This window comes from Nicotiana tomentosiformis, chromosome 4 (genome assembly GCF_000390325.3).
Source record: "Nicotiana tomentosiformis chromosome 4, ASM39032v3, whole genome shotgun sequence".
NCBI lineage: Eukaryota > Viridiplantae > Streptophyta > Magnoliopsida > Solanales > Solanaceae > Nicotiana > Nicotiana tomentosiformis.
In genome coordinates, this window is record NC_090815.1 from 108278291 (window position 1) to 108294609 (window position 16319).

General features: G+C 37.8%; 1 long non-coding RNA gene across 12 annotated transcripts in view; it reads left to right on the forward strand.

Annotated features, from left to right (window-relative positions):
• The window catches only part of LOC104091713 (uncharacterized), a 54606-nt gene that overhangs the window by 4065 nt on the left and 34222 nt on the right, over window positions 1-16319 (forward strand). For 3 of the 12 annotated variants that reach the window (XR_001968371.3, XR_001968370.3, XR_001968373.2), the window contains exon 1: window positions 15517-15984. This is a non-coding gene — a long non-coding RNA (uncharacterized lncRNA). The other 9 variants (XR_685228.3, XR_685233.3, XR_685236.4 and 6 more) reach the window with 9 other exon arrangements.

The following is a 16319-nucleotide window of genomic DNA, read 5'->3' on the forward strand; positions in this document are numbered from 1 at the left end:
TGAGCAACTCTGATGACGGTTGCTTTCTCCTATAAATACTTCATCATGCTCAATTTCGAAAGTCCCTTCCTTCTTCCTTGCATTCATCTCCCTAACTTCTCTTGTAGTTATTCATCTCTTTTCCTTGTGTTTCATCCATTAAAGATGTCTTCTCGTTCATCGAATCCTTCTTCGTTGTCAGAACCACGTAAAGTGGTGATCGTTGATAAACTTCCTCCCTCTACAACCCCTACCAGAAGTAGGAAAGGTGGTAGACTATGAAATTTAGGTTCGTTGACAACTCGTAGTTCTATCCCTCAAAGTAGTACTGCTAAGACGTCATCTTCTAGGGTTAGAACACCCATAACTCCTAGATCTTCTTCTAGAGGAAAGGATTAGAACAAACCCATGCGAGAACCTACTGTTTCTGAGATTGTCCCACAAAAGTTCTCTTTTGTATCAGATCGTGAAGCTATGAAAAAACAGGTTTTTTCCATAGCTTATCTTAACCCTAATGATTATTACCCTAGCTTGATTACCCCAGGCCCTCTTTTCTTGGTTCGACGTGAATGCCATTGGAAACCTGACTTTCTAGTGATGACTCCTAGTGCAAACCAAAGAATCATTTCTTACCATGTAGGTTATTCCTTTATTTACACCTATCCTTTTACTTTAGGGTTTACTCCTCCCATTGATCCCGTGACTATTGAGTACTGCCGCTACTTAAATGTTTGCCTCAGTCAAATAGGTCCCATCGTGTGGAGGGTAGTTGCTTGCCTTTGCTACTTGTCGGGTTTAGTTTTCGCCCCTTTTACCTTCCGTCACTTGCTCCACTTATATTCTTCGAAACTCTTTCGTGAAGGTGTCTTTTCCCTTATGGCTAGAAGTAAAGGGGTTTTAGTCAGCACCGAGAATGACCGTGACCGTGGCTGGTATGCTCGATTTGTTGCCGCCCCCACTCGTGGGTTAGTGGGTGATGAAAACATGCCTTTCCCTGAAAAGTGAAACTTTGCACGTAAGTGTTTTTCCTCTTATTTCCTTACTTTTCTTGACGTTTTTGTTTTCTTCACATTAGTGTATGTTCATTTTTCAGCAACCGTGGAAGTCTTTAAAGAAATTCCTAACTTTCGTGATTGGGGAGAAAAAATGATGATCGCTGCTCCCATGGATAAGAGATCATGGAAGTTTCTTTCACAAAAATTTGGATGGAAAATGAAAACTCGCGGTAAATTTGTATTCCCATGGTTTCCCTTCTCTTTGGTTGTTTTTTTCTTTTAATACATATACTTTCTCCTTTTTTAGGGTTTGCCATTCGTGACATGAGCCCCACTTCTGTTCCTTCTACGAGGCTTTCTATAAGCTCTGCACAAGAACATATTTTAAGCGTATCTTCCTTCAAGAGGAAGAATGCTGAAGCCCATGAGTCTGAAGATGAAAAGGATATCGAAGAAGGTTCCTTAGTGAGGAAACCAAAAGTCAGAAGGCGCGTGGTTTCAGATGATGAAGCCCATGTCTCTCGAAATCTCCCTCCAAGTTCAATTCCTTTTAGTCTCATTGATGAGCCAGAGAATGTCCATTTGGATATCTCTAATGAAGATGCTGGTAATTTTTATAACCCCCCCCTCAAGTCCTATTGACAGGTTCTTAGCCCAAGGTTTTGAGGTTGAAGAAGAATTTGGTACTGTCTCAGAAGAGCTGCCACTTGCCTCTCTTCCGATGACGCCAGTTCCTCTCGGTGTTAATCCCCATGTTTCTCCGCCTACGGTCACCCTAGTAGTTTCCCCCGTTATTGCTTCTCATGAAGAAGCTGAGCCTTCTAGCGGTAGACGTGGTATGAAGAAAGTTCTAATTGAAGTCTCCGATGGTGGAAATCTATTGAAAAAGTCTGGACAAGCTGATGTGTGGTTAAAACCATTGCTTGGTCCAGTGGAAAGGAAAGCTCGAGTCTCACAGTTCCTTGACCCTGTTGAATGACATCATCCATTCTTCCCTCAAGGTGTATCTTTACTCTTTACTTTCCTCTCCTTCCTTTCATGTTCGTAAACCCCCTTCTTCTATCTTTTTATAGAACAATTTGACAGGTACGGAGTGAGAAGGATTTCTTGGACAGATCAACATGTGACCGAGTTGCGTACCGAGGCTGATAATTGGAAAGAGCAATTCGAAAGCCTTCAACTGGAGAAAGACGTTCTTGCTGAGAAAAAAGGAGCTTTAGAACAAAAACTGAGAATAATCACCGCCGACCTAGCTATTTTAAAAACTTCCTCCAATCAAATTGAAAAAGACAAGGACAGGTTGGAATCCTCCTTAGCTGAACAACACTCCAAGGCAACTGAAGAAATAAGAAGCTTGAAATAGCTCCTTAACCAAAAAGAGGTATACGCTGTACAAATGCTCACCCAGACTCAAGAAGATCTTCGTGCCTCTTCAGACAAGATTCAATTCCTTGAGAGTTCTCTTGCTCCTTTAAAGGCATCTTATGAAGCCTCAGAAGCAGAAAAAGAAGAGTTGAAAGCTGAAATTGAGCAGTGGGAGAAGGATTATGAGGCCCTTGAAGATAAGTTAACTTTTGATGTTAGCTGAGCTTTCTTGAACACCCGCTTTGAGACCCTGACCGAAGCTAGCCAGGAGGATTTTGACCTTAATGCTGAAATCGCAAAGGCTAAGGAAGCGATTGATCAAACTCAGCAACGTCAAAGCTTCTCAACACCTGAAGATGAAGGTTCTAAAGGTGATGGAGATGGACTAACTCCTGGTGAAGCTGGCATTCAACCTTCTTCTTCTCAAGCTGGCCCCTCTTCTCCCGTAGATGATGCTCCTTAATTTCTCCTTTGGCTTTTGTGAAAGTGATTTACCTAGGGGTGGGCGTTCGGTCGATTCGGTTCGGTTCGGTTTACAGAAATTCAGTTCGGTTATTTGGTTTTCGGTTTTGTAAAAGTAGTAACCGAAACCGAACTGAAATAAGTTCGGTTCAGTTCGATTTTCTAATTTCGGTCCGGTTTATTTCTAATCGATTTTCGGTTTGAACATTATCATATTGGGCTCTCTCTATGTAATAATTGGACTGTCAAATTTATTGGTTTTCTTTCAAAATTTCGGTAAGTTAGAATAAAATGGTAAGTTTGGATTGGGTCTTTGATGGACTTCAAAATTGGGCTTATATTATTACCTATGGGCTTAGCCTATATATAACTTAAAGAATCTATATGCTAATAATTCGATTTTTCGGTTAACCGAACCAAATAAATTAATAACCGAAAATCGAACCGAAAAACTGAAATTTTAAACTGAAACCGACCAAAAAAACCGAATAACCAAAATCGAAATAAAAATATTTTCGGTTCAACCGATTTCTTCAGTTCGGACCGAAATATGCCCGCCTCTAGATTTACCCTTCTTTTGGTTTTTGTTGAAACTCTTTTTCCTTTTTGGTTTTTGGAATATTTTCTCCCGCTCCCCCTTTGGGGTAATGATATAAATATTTCTTTGATGCATATTATGCTTTCTGCTCTTTAAGTTTTTGAGTTTGTACTTGGATTAAGAATGCTTTAGTAGATCGCGTCTTTTAATATGTACGAGTTTTTCTAAAAGAGGGCCTTTTTATATTAACAACACTGATGAAGATGACGTCTCATCTTCATATTGGTGCAATGATATGAAACATGAAGTAATTTGAGGAAGTCTTTTTTTTTTTTTGAACTTCCAAATAAATAATCTTATACAACATTCTCATAACTGTTTTCTTTGTAGCATGTTTACAAATACAGGTATATTTTTCCGTGATTAAATTTATGACCTTAACCGAGAAGCTCGTGAGAGTATTTTGTAGCTTCTTTAACTCTTTACTGCCCATTTTTTCTACGAGCTTGAACGCCTCTTTTGAAATCTTGATATTTTCTTCAAGGGTATCTTCAAGGTTTTAACTCTGGCTAAACTATGCTTTTGTGGTGTACATCTTCTTTCCTTGTGTATCCTTCCATATGCATAGTACCCCCAGTGTTGGAGTATTGAAGTATGAAATCCCGAACACTGGATCAACTCCTTACTTTTGGTCCTTTCCCTAAAAAAGGAAATACATACGGGACTCAGAGGTAATTGTTTAGATGATGACTGCATAAAACTTTCTGCCATCAGAAATGTTGTAACCTAGACCAGGAATAATTCATTAATCCGCGTGTCTTTCAGGTCTAATATCATCATTTGGTACGGGCCAGCTTTTTGCCTATCATCTAAAATAGTTAGTAAAACTTAAATGAACAAAATAAAATCGGACTTGTATGATGCCTGAACGTGGGTATTAACCTCTTTTAGAAGTAATACTTCTTCAAATGGACTGCATTCCAATGAGAAGGTAAATCCTTGCCGTCCATGGTTTCCAATTCGTACGCTCCTTTCCCAGCAATGCCTTTAACTCTATACGGGCCTTCCCAATTTGGACTCAACTTTCATGCGTTTGCCGCTATTGTTGACCGGAATACCTTTTTGAGGACGAAGTCCCCAATCTTGAAATGCCTCAGGTTTGCCTTCCTGTTATAGTAACGTTCAATCATTTGCTTTTGAGCCGCCATCCGAATTAATGTTGCTTCTTTTCTTTCTTCCGTCAAATCCAAATTTACTCGCAACTCTTCTTCATTTGTTGCCTCATTTGTACATATATACCTCGTGCTCGGTTCGCCTATCTTAACTGGAATTAGAGCCTCCATTCCATATACAAGTGAAAATGGTATTTCTCCGTGCTAGTTTTTGCTGTTGTTTTGTAAGCCCATAATACACATGGTAGTACTTCTCTCCATTTGCCTTTTAACTCTTCCAATCGCTTTTTTAAGTTGTTGATGATAACCTTATTCGTCGACTCAGCTTGTCGTTAGTTACTGTGTGGTAAGATGCCGAAGTGATCCGTTTAATCTGCCAGCTTTGGAAAAAATCAGTAACTTTCGTACCTATGAATTGCGGCCCATTATCACAAACGACCTCCTTTGGGACTCTAAACTGACATATTATATTTCTCCAAATGAAATCCATAACTTCCTTTTTAAAGGCACCTGCTTCTACCAATTTGGAGAAATAATCTGTTAGAATTAACAAAAACCATACCTTTTCCTTAGCTTAAGGCAATGGTCATACGATATCCATCTCCCATTTCATGAAGGGCCATGGTGATATAATTGAATGCAATAATTTCGCCGGTCGATGCATATTATTAGCGTATTGTTGGCATTTATCGCACGTTGCTACAAAGTTTTCTGCTTCCTCTTCCATTTTTGGCCAATAGTATCCCGCTTTTATTAATGTCTTCGCCAATGATCTCCCTCCCCCCCCCCCCGACATGATTGCCATAATGCCCCTCGTGTACTTCTCCCATCACATATTCCTTTTGTGATGGTCCAAGGCATCGTGCTAAAGGTCCACCAAATATTTTGCGATATAAGTTCCGACAAATTAAGCAATACTGAGCAGCTTTAACCGTAACAATCGGGATTTTCTTTTATTCTCGGGCAAAATATCATACTGCAAAAAGTTCACAAATTCATTTCTCCAATCCTAAGTTAAATTATTGAAATTTACCTCACTCTTGGTTTGGTCGAGGGTTGAATGAAATAAATGTACCACAACAACATTTTCTGCATTTGTTGCATCAGCGACAGATGCGAGATTTGCCAATGCATCTGCTTCTGCATTTTCCTCCTTGGATATTTGTATAGCTTTCCATTACTGGAACTACTTAAGCAATTCTCGTACATTTTTGAGGTACTGCCGCATTCGTGTCTCTCTTGCCACATAAGTCCCTTGCATTTGATTGACTACTAGTTGCGAGTCACTTTTGATCACGATTTGTTCAATACTAAGCTCCCGTGCTAGTTCCAAGCCTACAATCATAACTTCATACTCTGCCTCACTGTTAGTAATTGGGTAATATTTTACCGCAGGTCTTATTATTTTTCCCGAGGGTGGAATTAAAATAATCCCCAAACTTGCTCCTTTAACATTTGAGGAACCGTCAGTAAACAAGGTCCAAGTCCTCGGATTAGCTCCAGTAAATATTCGTAGCTCGTTTTCTGCTTCAGGAACTAAACTTGAGCTAAAATCTGCTACAAAATCTGCTAACCCCTGAGATTTTATAGCGGTTCTAGGCTGATATATAATATCATATTCACTGAGTTCTATTGACCATTTAGCTAACCTTTCTGATAATTCTTGTTTATGCAATATATTCCTTAGTGGAAAAGCAGTTATAACAGAAATAGGATGACAATGAAAGTAAGGTCGTAACTTCCTTGAAGCCATAATTAAAGCTAAAGCAATTTTTTCTAGGTGAGGATATCGTGTCTCAGCATCTAATAAAGACTTACTAACATAATAAATCAGAGATTGTTTACCTTTATCTCCACGTACCAATACCGCGCTTACCGCTACTTCTGACACTGCAAGGTAGATGAACAATCTCTCTCCATCTTTTGGTTTTGCTAACAGCGGTGGATTTGATAGATACGCTTTTAAGTCCTTCAAAGCTTGTTGACACTCGTTAGTCCATTCAATCTGATTTTGCTTTTTCAATACTGAAAAGAACTTAAAATACTTTTCCAATGACTTGAATATAAACCTTCCCAGAGTCGCTATTCTACCTGTTAATCTCTCTACTTTTTTCTTGCTCGTGAGTACATCTGGTATTTCTTCAATAGCTTTGATCTGTGTGAATTTACTTCAATACCCCTATTAGAAACAAGAAAACCTAAAAATTTGCCTGAAGCTACGCTAAAAGCGCACTTTTTCGGATTCAACTCCATGTTGTACTTGCGGAGAATTTCAAAGGTCTCAGCCAAATGTTAAAAATAATCCCCTGCCTGTGTTGACTTGACCAACATATCGTCTATGTAGACCTCCATAGTTTTTCCCAGGTGTTCTTGAAACATTTTGGTCACCAATTTTTGATATGTGCCTCCAACATTTTTCAAACCAAATGGCATGACTTTATAGCAATAAGTCCCCCTATCTATAATAAATGAGGTTTTTTCCTCATCTAAAGGGTCCATTTTTATCTGATTATAACCAGAATAAGTGTCTAAAAAACTTAAAAGCTCATGAACTGCGATAGAATCATTTAATTGGTCTGTGTGTGGTAAAGAAAATGAATCTTTAGGACAATCCTTATTTAAATTAGTATAATCTACACAGACTCGCCATTTTTTATTCTTGTTTGGAACCACAACAGTATTAGCTAACCAGTCATGGTACTTTACCTCTCGTATTGAACCGATTTTCAGAAGTTTTTGTACCTCATCCTGGATCACTTGATTTTTGAAGGCCCCTTGCTTTCTTTTCTTTTGCTTAACAGGTGGATGTAACAGATCCTTATTTAACTTATGAGTCATCACCTCTGGTGGTATAATTGTCATATCTGAATGCGACCAAGCAAAGCAATCTACATTAGCACGCAAAATTTTAATTAACTTAGCTTTCATTTCTGGGCTCAAATTTGCTCCGATGTAAACTTTTCTATCTGGCCAGTGGAGAAATAATATCACTGCTTCGAGCTCCTCTGTGGTTGTTTTGACGTTCTCGTTTTCCTCTGGTTCTTGAATCACATCAGGTCTTGAATCCACATCAGTGTGACCATGTGTGTTTTCAATTGAGGTTTGGATAGAAGCGTCCCCAACTAAATTCTATAATTGCTATTTCGCGTCTGCATCATTGGCTGTTATATTTGTAATCACCACTGAATTAATGCTCCGTGAAGCCCGTTGATCTCCCCGGATTTGTCGGATTCCCCACTGTGAAGGGAATTTGATAACTTGATGCAACGTGGACTGGACAACATCCATATCATGAATCCATGGCCTTCCCAAAATTATATTATAGGCCATGTCCGCGTCTATTACCTGGATTTGTATCTTTGATGACTCATTTTGCAAATGTAGCCAATACAACTTCTCCTTTCGTAACGAAGCTTGAATTATCAAATCTAGATAAAGATCGTGCCTTTGGTATGACCTTATTATTAGCTTGCATTTCATTTACCACTCTCGGCAAAATAATATTACTGAGCTACCTGGGTCAATCAAAACCCATTTTATATTAGTATCATGTACAAGTAAAGATATTATCGGTGCATCGTTGTGAGGAATCATCAAGCCATTTGCATCTTCGTCATCAAACATTATACTGTCACCTTCCAAGACTTGGTGAACTAATTTTCCATGAGTGACAGTGACCTTTGATGTCTTTTTTGCAACCATGTACGTTACCTCATTGACTTCATCTCCTCCGGTTATGATGTTTACCGTTCTCTTTGGTGATGGAGGCTTTGGGGGTTCTTGCCTGTTTTTCATTTATGATTGTCTCCCTTTCTCACTTAACAAATTAGTAAGATAACCTTGCTTCAGTAGATATTCAACTTCCTCTTGCAAAAGCCTGCAATCTGTTGTTCTATGGCCATGGTCATTGTGAAACTCGCACCAGAAATTTGGGTTTCTTTTGTTTGGATCTGATCTCATCTCTTTTGGCCATCGTATCTTATCTCACATTCCTCTTAGAACAACCACCAATTCAGAGGTGCTGGCGTTAAAGCTATAATCTCCTATTCTTGTTTGAGTACTGGAGTCGTTGCATCCAACATCTCGCTCCTTTTTGAATCTGGAAGAAGAACTCACCTCTTTTTGCCTTGATCTTGAATCAAATTGTGCATTCTCTTGTTTAGTTCAGGAATCTCTCCCTGCAGGCCCCATGTAAGGCTCGTACCTGTTTTTACCAGATCTTCTCTCTGATTCCGAGCGTCTTGCTCCTGGTCTTTCATCTACCCTTGGTTGTGTAACTGTATCTTCTTCTATTCATAGCTTCGTGATGTATCAATTGTACACATTGTTCCAAGTCGTTGCAGGAAACTCCCGCAAACTTTCTTTCAGCCTCCTCGTGGCTTCTGAACTTTTCTCGTTCAAGTTGCTTGCAAATGCCATAGCCGCCCAGTTATCAGGTACTCGCGGTAGCATCATTCTCTCACGTTGGAATCTATCAACGAATTCTCTGAGCAATTCTGTACTCCCTTGTTTAACTTTGAAGATATCCTCTATCCTTTTTCCAACTTTCGGAGCCTCCGAATGCGCCTTTATAAATGAATCTGCAAGCTCAGCAAAAGAATCAATGGAGTTTTCAGGTAAGAGGGAGTACCATGTTAACGCCCCTTTTGTGAGAGTTTTGCCAAATTTCTTAACCAAAACTGATTCAATCTCCCGCTTAGTTAAATCATCGTCGTTCACGCCTATAGTGAATGCAGTAACATGATCTCGTGGGTTGGATGTCCTGTCATATTTAGGAATATCTGGCATTATAAACTTTTCGGGAATTAGCAAAGGTGCTGCACTTGGCTTCAATGGTTGTTGTGAATACTTGTCAATATCCACATCTTTGATCAAAGGAGGCACGCTAGGTATTTGTTCTATGCGCACATTTTGCCCTTTAACTGTTTCTGCAAAGTTAGTACTAAACTTTGTAAATGGGAATTATTTGATGTACCTGATCCTCCATCGCGAGATTCATTGGGCATCTCTCCACTTCCAAAATTATCGAGTCCTGAACGCGAATTTTCCAAGGTGGTATTAACTGGTGGTAGAGTTTGTGCTGCATTAGGTAATCCTCTAGCAAAAGCCTGTAGTGCTTCGTTCACGTGTTGTGCAATCAACTGCTTCAAAGCATCCTGCTCAACGGTCTGGTCATCTCCATGTTTTCCATCAGTGCGCGAAGCACACCTTTCAGGTGAACTTTCTCGTGAGTGCTGAGGAGTAGCTGTGGGTGTGTGATGTGGTAGAGTTCCACCTTGTTGGTTCAGCTGGCTGTTCTTGTTAGCCGTAGACGTATTTTGTTGCTAAAAATGAAGTTTGGAAAGTGAACATATTATCAGATTCCCGGCAAGTAACCAATTTGTTTAACCCAAAAATAGATTTCTCGGTCAAAATTAATATCAAGAAGAAATCGGGTTACTGATAACCAAAATTACTTCACTTTCTTGGTAATTTGAAGAATAAAAAGAAGGCCAAATACTTGTACGGCCCCTTAAACTTAACTCCAATTTTTATTTTGATACTTTAACTATGGCTAGTACCTATCGAACACTCCAATTTAATTTCAAGTGTACCTATTAAATACATCTTCTTTACCCTGTGTAAATAATTAAGTGCTTATTGTTCACTTTCGGATGATGTGGCAATAGATCGAATGAAAAAGTGACATATGCCATTTTGACTTTCGATTTTCTTTTTTTAAGGCTAAATATTCCAAAAAAATTTATTTTCACCCCTTTTGGTTTTATCTTCACCTCCCCCCCCCCCTGCTCCACCCATCTTTCTAAAGCTATCTCTTCCCCGTAGCTCCATTCATGTCTTTCCTCCTCTTATCTATCGCTTCCTCTCTTTAGCTATGTCCAAACAAAAAGCATATTATTGTTTCTTGGTTGAAAATTTGTCATGTTTGTAAATTCGCTACTTGGCGATAAATTCTAACATCTAACGGAAAAGTCGATGCCGGCGAAATCGTTGGGTTAATCTCCATGTATATAGCTACAAAATAAAGTCAATTTTTCATGTTTAATCTCTGAAATTGCTGGATTTCTCTCAGCAAAATCGAATTCGCCTGGTTGATGTCTGAAATTGCTACTTTGTCTTGTTGGGTTTGCTTGGCTGATATTTGACATTGTTGTGCTTTTCTTGTTGGATTCTCTTTGCAAATTAAGCGAGTCGATTTTGCTTGGTTATTGTCTGAAATTACTGGATTTTTCTTGATGGATTTCTCTCTGTTGATTTCTGAAATTGTTGAGTTTCTCTCGTGGTATCTATCCGAAATTGCTAGATTTTTTTTTTCTGGATTTCAAGGTTTTTTCGGTCTCTCTCGATAAATCATTTTTAGGTTTACACTTCTTCTTTGGCATGTAAGTTTATCAAATTTGAAGTGAAATAACAAGTTAATCAATGTTCAAAGTGGGATGAATCCGTAAGTAGATCCAGAGAAGAAATTAAGAAAAGGAAAATCTGAAGGGATATTAGTGATAGAGACGATGAAGGAGAAAGACAGAGAATAAAAAAAAATGTTTGAAAAAAAAAACAAATGTTATATTTCTTATTCACGCGCCCAACTTTGAGTGAAAATCACATATTATGCCACGTCACATGAAGTGTTTAATAGGTACACTTGAAATTAAGTTGGAGTGTTCAATAGGTATTTGACATAGTTAAAGTGTCTAAATGGAAACTGGAGCCAAGTTTAAGGGGTTGTATATGTACTTGGCCTAAAAAGAATAATAGAAATAATAGACAAGGAAAGAGAACTTAAAGTAGATCGTTGATCTCTCCCAGAATTGCGGTTTGAACCTTTTGAATAAAGTAAAAGACTAATTGCATATATTAATAAAAATTCAGATGCTTTTACAAATGAGGATCGGATCCTTATATAAGGATACATAATTATAACGATTCCCATACTTAATTCTGTCTTGTTAATGACATTAATTGCCTTGATTGACCGTTACCACATATAGTCGTAACGGTGGCATTAATGACCGAGGATTTTTCATAACCACAATCAATGCCGATTCCCTTCCTTATTTATAACAGTTTTATGAACCTTCCCTCTTTATGGTCTTTATCCATTCCGTACCTATTTTTTCTTTTCCAGTTGTCAAGTCCGGTACCTTTTCCGACAAAACATCGGGGGTATTCCGCTCGTGCATTTTCAATTCTTTTAATTTACTAAATTGGATCTGCCACTTGTCACCTTGCTGATGATCCACGCGTCATTAACTTTTTTCCCACCAATGCACTTATAGCACCAACCAAATGCTTCATAAATTATACAGTAAGTACTTGTAGCTTCTTCAGAGAGCTGGTCTTGGATGTTAAAGATAAGTTAAAGAATAATACCTAGTTTGAAATACAAGTTGTAGTTGCCAATGAATAGGTAACTTAACCTTTTGAAACCTCTTTCCAAATTCAAACTCTAATTAACTTGTTTGTCGTTATGCATAATTGTATTTGTCGAGGGAAGAACTCCTCAATAAGCATATGCAATTAGTTGAATTCATTAGCTTCCAATCATTACATGACAAAAATAACAACAATAAATTCAGTGTAATCTCACAAGTGGGGACTGAAAAGGGTAGAGTGTAGATCTTACTCACACCTTAAGAGGTAGAGAGACTATTTTAAGCAAGCCCTCGTCTCAGGAATGATAGAGAGGAAGGAGTAACAACAAGCAACAACACTAACAAACCAATCATAAAACTCAAGCAAAAGGAACAATAAGTAATAACCAAAATCTAATAATAAGAAAATACAAGACTAACACTAAGCAATCTACTAAAACTACTAGAACGAGCAAGGATAACACTGTGCTACCTAGTCGTCTACCATAATTCTCAACCTCCAAACATTCATATCCAGGGCCATGTCCTCGGTAAGCTGGAGAATCGCCATGTCTTGCTTAATAATTTTTTCCCAATACTTCTTCAGCCTATCTCTGCCTCTTTTTATAGGCCCTCTAAGACCAACCTCTCATATCTACTTACTGTGGCATAGGTGACTCTCCTTTTCACATCCCCGAACCATCTAAGTTTCGCTTCCCCCCATCTTGTCCTCTACAGGGGTCATGCCTACGTTGTCACGAATAACTTCATTCCTAATTTTATCTAACCTAGTATGCCCGCACATCTATCTTAACATCCTCATTTTTGCTACCTTCATCTTCTGGACATGGGAGTTCTTGGCTGGCTAACACTCAGCCCCATACAATATAGTCGGTTTGACCACTGCTCTATAAAACTTACCTTTAAGTTTTGATGGCACATTCTTAACACATAAAATACCAGAAGCGAGCTTCTATTATATTTATCCCGCCTCAATACGATATGTGACATCCTCGTCAATCTGCCCATTTCTTTGTATTTCTCTCATAGGGATGACTTGTGATTCAAGCTTCATATCTCCGTCTACTTCCTGAGTCGCTCCACTGAACTTGCACTCCAAGCATTTTGTCTTAGCCCTGCTCAACTTGAAACCTTTAAACTCCATGGTCTTCCTCCAAACCTCTAACCTCGCGTTCGAGTGATGAATCACTACGTAAGTAGTTTTGAACCCACTTTACTTAACATGGAAGAAACATGTCACTACTCTTAAGTTGGCTTCTTTTCTCGTTTGATGACAAGAATTCCTTGTGTAGATTGTGGGTTGTGTGAGTGTTTGTTCTCAATCTTGTGTGAGCTAGGTTAATGCAACTCGGGATACAATTGCAGAACACCAAAAGTAACCTCTTCCATGGTGGATTACCTGCAAAAAATGAACATACAATTATAACCTTTCTGCAGCTACTCAACCAGTCTCTGATGGAGATTTGATTCTCTACATTGTTAGAGGTTTATTACCTTATTATGATGGATTAGTCGTACGTGTCTGCCACTTTTTGACCAGGTCCTATCGCTCTTATCTATCTTTATTCCCTCTTAATTTATAAGTTGGGAGTAGATGAATGTTCTATAGCAGAACTTTAGTCAAGCTTATCTCGCCATTCAAGATTCTAATACTTTAAAAACTTAATGCAACTTCAAAGGTCCCATCAAGTATTAAATCAGCATCACGGTGGCAAGTAAGGAATATCGATCTTCATGGCCTCGTCTTGTTAAGTTTGGAGTAGATCGATGAATGTTATATAGCAGAAATTTACTCAATCTGATCTCATTGTTCGAGATTCTAATACCTTAAAAGTTGATAAAAACTTCAAAAGGTCTCAAGCCTCAATCAACATCACGGTGGCAAGTTAGGAAGAGGATGTGGTTAAGGTGCACATATAGGGAATGACTCCATCGCCAAATATTCACTACCGCCTCCCGCACTCCTCCTTGAACCTACATATTTTTCTCAAGCAAGTAAGATTGCAAATTAAAGACATGCTATGCAAGAGGAATAAATTGCATTCATTTTATAATGCTTTCATCTAACTTGTACTTTGGTACCTTCCTCTGGTGCTAAGCACGTTGTTGGATGTAGATGATCACTCCAAGTTGAAACTTATTGTTGATGGTTCCATTGAACGCTACAGAGCAAGAGTTGCATCAAAGGATTTCAATCAAGAAGTTGGAGTAGACTATCAGGACACATTTAGTGTTGTTAAACCTATCACAATAAGAATTATCCTCACTTTTTTTTAGAAATGAAGAAGGGTCCATGTGGAAGCATTGCCGAGACGAAAAAATCAGTTGTGGTACTAACTTGTGGTCTAATCTATAACAATGTGGGGAATTCTGAAAGGAGCAAATGAAGATAATGGCAGGTGAGGGTAGAAGAGACACATTTATCAAAATCAATAGGGAAGAAAATTTCGGGTTAGGACAAATTGGAGCTATCTTTCCATGGTTTGAAGAGGCATCAATAAAGTGTGTTTAAATATGATATGATGATGATGGAAAGTGAGTCGTGAAGAGGATATAAATAGAAAAAGTTGAGAGTTAAAGAAATTTAGAGATACAAGTTATGATTCATAGCCCTATGGCGTTGGTTCAACAATAAAAGTATTACAACGCAAGATGTGTATAAGGTACATGTTACGAGTTTGAGTTTGAGTTTGAATGAAGGATGAGGTTTGATGTTTAAGTGAAGAAGAATAGACAAAGGGGAGGCATCTAAACTAGGTAAAAGAGAAACGAACACGTTTCTTATCTCAATTGGGTGAGAATGAATTTTCTCTCAATTTCTCCTATTCAACTAGCATCACCCATTTGTCTCAATTTATGTGAGAGTGTTTGACATGACACGAAGTTTAAAAGACAAAAATGATTTCTAAAACTTTAGTCTAAATAAAGAGATAGAAATTTCTGTAGCTAAAAGTCATCTAGTTAAGAGTAAAATAAAAAACTTAAAGTTAATTATTTTTTCTAGAATTACTGATGGAGTACTAATTTGTAAACTATAGTAGAAGGAGGTGAGCGATCAATTTCTGCTCGGCCAAGAAATTGAAGCTGCTAAATGTTTCACATAATATATAACACTTACATACAATTGGTCTTTAATTGACTTGATTTCATAATTTTTATGCTATCCGTGGAAAACAACTCAAATAAAAATTAAGATGAATTAAGTTAATATGCTATTTTTAAAAATATACACTTTATTTGTTTTCTTTTCTGTTTTAGCAGTCTATATTTATAATTACAATTTTTTGAGTAAATTGTTAAATGTATATAAAAATTAGATTCAAATAAAATTAATACTCTCACCTAATAGTCACAGACTCACAGTAAAACAGCAGCAGGTCCCCAGAGATTCGGAGAAGCACAAGAACACGGATTTCTCATCTCAATAAAATAATCACCAGTTTGGCAGTACCCAGAGAATCAAAATTACCCAAACCAAATCTAGTGGGGGCACCCCCCACCCCACCCCGGCCCAATTTCTCAAGCCCCTGCCCCACTCTCTACTCCGGCTTAACGCAGATATTTTTCATTCCTTTCCTATTCATTGTTCTCTCCTCTCTTTCCGTCTCCATAAACTTATCTGGTAGGTATCTATTCTCCCGTTTCTCTTTCTGCTGAAAAAGCCATTGAAATTACTCTTATTTTTCTTTCAATTCTCAGTGCATCTTCATTCATCTTCTCCTCAAATTGTCTGATTAACTTTTCGATCACTCACAACACTATGAAATTGCAATTTTTTTGGCCATTAATGGCGGTGGTTCATTCATCGCTTTTATGTTTTGTTCCTAAGAAATATAGAAAAAATCTTTTTTAATATCATATGCTAAACGCAATTTTCACCTTTGCTTATAGACTGACTACGTATTGCGATACTTTTGCTATACGTTTCATGTTTTCTTTTCATCATAGGAGTATAATTTAGTTCAACTTGCTGATCGGGATCGTTTTTCGTTTTGTTTTTTCAATTTTCTTCTAGAACTTTTCTCAGATCATAAGTTTTTAGAAGATACAATATGTAATCACTCCCAGCATTGCGGAAATGCCGTTGCTTCGTTTTTCAGGTGCGTAAATCGTAATGCTGTTTCTATCATATTTATTGCATATTTAAATTAAATAAATGTTTCAATTAGTTTCTTCTTTCTTCTTTGCACAAAGCTTTTCTTTGCCGAGTTATTGGAGTTCCGTTTCTTTACGAGGTCCATAAGCATCTTATGTTGGCTTTAATGTCACATTTGATGTACTGTTGCTAATTAATTCGCTTTAGTATTTCATAGAAAGAATCACTTTAATGTTTCTCGCTCGAATCTGTGATGGATCCATATTTGTTATTGCATGTACCCTTTTTTTTTTTTGGTTTCTGCTGTATTTTTTCTCTTTTGGCACTAATTCATCACAA